Raw genomic sequence first — 6,000 nt, forward strand, 5'->3', positions numbered from 1 at the left:
TGTTATCTCTCTGTCTTTTGATAAGTTTGAATAAGTGTTTGTCAATCTTGTTGATTTTATCAATGAACCAGCTTTTCTTTATTTCTGTCTTCAAGTCTTTAATTGTTTCTTCCACCTGTTTTCTTTTTCTTGGTTTTCTTGGGTATCTTTGTGGGATTTATTAATTTCTTCTAACTTTTTGTTTGTCTTCTCTTCCATTTCTTTAAGGATGATTTTCACTTCCTCTGTAAAGGTCTCCATCATTTCCATAAAGTTACATTTAAAGTTGTTTTTTTTTTTTTCTACTTCTTCTGGGGTAGGATAATCAAGTCCTCCTGATGTGTGTCCACTAGATTCCGGTGTTACCATGTTGCTTTTTAGGATGTTGGAAGAATTCTTGTATTGGCACCTACCCATCTCTTCCTTCAGTTGAGGCCAGCAGTGCCTTGGTGTCTTGGTACGATCTTTGTTGTGGTGGTCTGAGTACTTGGGAGTTTTTCTTGGTCTGTCCTCTCTTAAGTCCCCTCAATATTTGAGTAAGCTCTGTTGCAGGGTTCCAAGAATTTCACAGTTGAAAAGGCAGACTTGCAGTAAAGTTGGGTTGGGGAAAAGCCCAGCAGCAGGAACATTTCCTGCTGGCTGGCCAGAAAAGCTTTGGGAGTTGCGAAGGAGCCCCTGAGTTCTGTCCCACTGGGAAGGTACCAGAGAATTGGGTGTCCAGCTATATGGGCTGTGGGTGCTGATTCACTTCTCAGGTCCTTCAGAACTGGAGCAGGCTATCTTGCAGGGTTCCAAGGACCTCACAGACAAAAAGGCAGGCTTGGAGCCAGGATGGGTTGGGGGAAAAAAGGCCAGTAGCAGGAACACTTCCTGCTGGCTCTCTGGTCCTCTCAGCACTGGACCAGGCTGTGTTGCAGGATTTCAAGGAACTCTCAGGTGATAATATGTTCCTATTTTCATCCACAATATTTGTATACCTAGGCAAAGTAATTTTGTCATATTGTATGAATGTATGTTTCTACCTCTGTTTAAAACATTTTTGTATATTGATACAATTTTAGGATATATTTATCATATGCAATGTACATTTCTACCTCTGATCAAGATATCTGCACATTGTTTACATTTTGAGGTCATTGTCCTTATTTGTTGCACAGTTGTTTATTGTATAGTATTCTAATATGTAGTCCTAGTCTTTAAGTTATTATAGGTATTAAGAATTATAGATCAATAGTCATCTACTAATCAGGTTCTTTAGATACATAGAGATTGTATTCTGCATAGATAGGTAATCTTCAGCCACTTCAAAGAGCTGTAGAATATGACATTTAAATAACTTAGGGTTCTGTTGAAGTGAGACATGATTACTTTTGGCTGCACCAATCTATTCCTGAGAGAATGTTAAGCATGGAAGACACTCCACTTGGAGTTTGTTTACATCTTTGTAAAATTTGCCTTTGGGCAAAGAACTGCCCATGCCTCAACCACTGACTGATAAGGTACGTGGTATCCAGAAATGGATAAGCAAGACACAAGGAAAAAGATTGTCAAATCTTGCTTAGACAGGGTAAGAGAGTTTTGAAAAATTTCTTGCCTCTGAAAATGGTCTGTCAGTTACTCTAGGCCTTAGCCAAAGTTGGTTGCTTCAAAGTTGCAAATGAGACTTTGGGTGATTGTCCAGGTAGCCAGGTATCTCTGTCATTTGTGTACATTTTGGAAGTTGCTTGATTGCACTTCCTGCTTACTCAAGTAATATTATTTCCCTTCTTGGATCTTCAATGGGGTTAGAGACTATGTAGTTGTAGTTACTTTCCTCTCATGACATGGACAGGTTATTTATTACACAAGACTTAAACTCACTAGGATAGGATAAGTATTGAATATATAATTGTTCTTATTGTACATAATTTTGTATTAGGCTTAGAACTCTCTTATTTAAACATAAGGGGGAGGTCCTATAGGAAGTCCTACAGCCAGTAGCCTTTAAGTTACACACCCCCGAGGGCATGGCCTCAAACTATTTATGCCAATATAAAGCATGTATCTGGCTACAGGATCTGGTTGTTGTTCCTCATTCCAGTAGAGAATATTGATTTGTAAGTGTCCCCTAAATATCTAACAATCTATTATTTTCAATTCTGAGTTAGTGTGGGTTTCTATTAAACATCATTCTTCAACAAGGATTCATATGTGTGACAATGAAAATGTAAGGAGATATACTGACTTTGATTGAAGGTGTGAAGAAAGGAACATCAGTTCTGAGAAATGTTGCAAAGGCACATTAGAAACAAAATGAGAAAGTACACACACACAATAGCAAGCACCACACTAGTATTGTTTTATTGGGCCATCTGCAGGACTTACTTTTAATACTGGAGAAAAAAGTTTAGCTTTATAATTACAATAGGGACAAAATCAAGACTTTCTTTAAAATTATTCTTAAATATGATGTTACTGGAATAGAACATTATATAAACTGTCAAGAATCAAAAAGACTTACTGTGGAAGGATTATTGATATGGTTCCTGCAGGTGTCATAGAGGAAAGAAAACTACACAAGGGGGTAAGAATGAAAACCCAGTGCAGATTGACATTTGTCAACCTGGATCAGCCTTGAGGGAGATGTCTACTAATGAGTAGGTTATTTCAGCCTTATTGAAGACCAGTATAATTTAGAAAAGCATTTCCTAGTAATGCAATTCCCATGGCACAAGAAATCATAATTACATTGAAACTCAGTTCAGGGTATATGTCATTTGTTTCAAGAATATGGGTTCTAGAGATAGGGCTACCTGTACTAGCTTAAGCACCTAAAGTTCATACAGATAGTGTAGAGGTTATTCGTGCAATTATCCACCTCCGGTCCTTGTAGAATCTTGGGGGAACCTCTGGCTCTAGGCATCATTCCAATTACTAGCAATTCCATCTTGATTGTAGGAACTTGATATGTCCTGGTCCAACAGATAACATAGACCAAGACAGTTAATCATTTCCAATTCACCTCTTCCTGAATGGTATAGTAGGTTTTACATCTTTGCCATAGGAAAAACAATCCTGTGTGCTTAACATTACTGGTTTCTCAGAGGAGCTGATAGAGAAAGGAACTTTGTACTATTTTCCCTTCAGATCAAAAAGAAGTTTCACAAGACTCATATTTCCCCCATTGTGATTCAGAAGACATAGTTTAGTTTTCATTGCAGTATGCATGTGTATCTCAAAATATCATACTTTAGACTGGGTGATGGTGGCACACGTCAATAATCCTAACACTTGGGAGGCAGATGCAGGTGGATCTTTATGAGTTTATTGCCAACCTGGTCTATAAGAGCTAGTTCCATGACAGGCTCTATAACAACAGAGAAACCCTGTATTGGGAAAAAAATTATATTTTCTATTTTAAATGCTCCTAATTTATTAATTCTTTAACTTTAAAATTTAAAAAATACAATTAATATTTAGGACAATAAGTGGAATAAACTGTTACTGCTGAAGTATCATAATTGACACTGTGTTCACACAACAGAAACCCAACAAATATGTAGAGACAAATCTTCTGGTCAGCACTTATTCAGTGCAAGTTTAACAACTTTGTTTCTCAAACTATTGATTAAGGGTTTCATCGTCAATGGGAGACACACTGATTGGCTCACCAGTGGGTACACAACTGGAAACTATGCTGCCCTTTCTCCCAGCATACCATTTTTCTATGTGTACATTGGCCATTTGCAGTGCCTTCCATAGTGTATATTTTGAGATATTTTTCCACTTATTCAATAGCATTAAATGGTCTTTAATTCAAAAGCTGCACTTTTTTGTTATTTATGTAATCTGCATATGAGTTTATTTGGTGTATGTCTTGAACACATTCCTCTTGTTTGATGCACCTCAAATGTTTTATTGATATAAAGTACTCACTTTAATGATTTTATTTTCTTAAGTTTTTTCTATGTTTAATGTTTTCTTAAAGATGACTCAGTTTACACAAACATATTTTCTAAATATTTATGCTTAATTTTTTGTGTATGATTTTGATCAATTTTAGAGCAGTCAACTCTTGGTTATGTTTTTCTTTGGAGATATTTCTGATTTCAGGAAAATCATTTTAAAATACTTTCTTTTTATGAAATTAGTATGTCACTTTGTTGTAAATCAATGAAATACCTATATGAATATCTGGTATTCTATTGCACCTTATGGCTTTGTGTATTTTTGCAATACAATCATTATTTTGTGATTATATTATGCTCATTTAGAAGCTATTCATATAAATCCCATAAGCCAGTTTTGCTTAGAAATAGAATCTAAGAAATGATCACAGTTCTGATATACTTAAGCAGCAACTGTCTGAAACAGGAAATGCAGTGAGGCAGAATTTATGGGGAAAATCTCAGAAGAGAGAAAAAAATCTTATATGTAATAGAGACAAGAAGGAATTATGTGAAAAAAATTCACAATGAGAACATTTCTAAAACCCATTAGAAGGATTATGTGAAGGCTCCAAAGAAGCATTTCCTGTTAGAAGGGGCTCAGTGTTGGAGAAATTGGCCAGCCTTAGTCCATACGAGAAAATGAACTAATAATTCATTTGAGTAAGACTGTGTGTGATTGTATTGTGATGCTTTTGAGATATAACATGTCAGTGCTGGGTAAATATATTAGGACATAAAATTTTCAAAATGTATTTGTTGGTAATCACTCAGTATGTGTAGCACCCATCAATATTTTAAAAAAGAAACCATCTCTCTATCCTGGATGCTGTTACATTCTTGATGTGAGGAATTCCTAGATTGAAAGAAAGAAGATTCTACAGCTGCTAAACTTCATCCTACCAGAGGAAGGATAGACTGAGAATCAAATGAGATACAATTGGACAGTAGAGGCAGAGACCAACTGCAATTTCTTGTTATTGAATATAACTCCCATTGTTAACCTTCATGGGTGAGTGGGATAGATTGAGACCAGAGGAACTTACCCTCTGTTTTATCAAACTCAGCACTGATTCCTGTTTAGTCTCTCCTCTGCTACTCTGGAAGAATTCATTTTGGAAGTGTCAAAAGTAAACTGACAGTTAAAGAATCTTCTTTCCTTCAATATGGAAATTCCTCACAATAAGATATTCCAGGAAACACTATCAGATTTAGCTTAAAATTGTACTTGTGAATCTACCAAGGGGATATGAAGAAAAGCAAAATACCAGACCTCAGTCCTCACATCCTAGAACACAGTGCTTCAAACTTATAATCTTTCATACCTCATTACAACTCCAGAAATGCATGGCTCTAATCTTTTCTAAGATGTGCAAATAATTATGCTTCTGTTTATGCACCATTGCCTGATATTAAAAGTGAACTACTCAACAGGGATCAAACAATCCCCAGGGTACACAATATGAAGTCTCTAAAGTCATCCATAAATTTTTACCCAGACTTGTTTTCATCAGAATTCAGTAGTTAGAATTCTACTCTATTACTTTTAGTGAATAAAGTAATAATTAATAATCTTTTATATTAATCTTAATATCCTGAGTACCATTAAGTATTCAATAATAAACCACAATTATTTTATAGGCACAGAAACTTCCATTCCACTACTTTTAATAACAAATATTACCTATACAAAGTAGTGGGCTTTGTATGAATTTCCACATATAAATGTAATGTTCTTTCATCTCACTCCCTTTCTTCCTTCCCTCCCTATTTTGCTTTATACATACCTCATAGTTTCCCTTTTCATTTACTCTTTAGCCATAACCTTCATGTGAACAGAAGATATGTCACTTGCTTTGTGTAATTAGCTTAATATGTCAACCATTTATTCCATCCATTTTTTAACAAAGGAACTTCTATTCTACCTTAAAATTGAATAAATTTTTTTCTTGTAAAATACCTAAATATTTGAGAAGTCATCTCACAATGTCACTCAGGCTGGCTTGAAATGGGTTATTTAGTAAAAGCCAGAACTGAACTCAAAATCCTTCCACCTCATCTATCCAAGTGAAGAGGTAACAACCATGCCTAGCAT

Source organism: Microtus oregoni, unplaced genomic scaffold (genome assembly GCF_018167655.1).
Source record: "Microtus oregoni isolate MIOR12 unplaced genomic scaffold, Mior012 000008F_ref0000371, whole genome shotgun sequence".
In the NCBI taxonomy this organism is placed as follows: Eukaryota; Metazoa; Chordata; class Mammalia; order Rodentia; family Cricetidae; genus Microtus; species Microtus oregoni.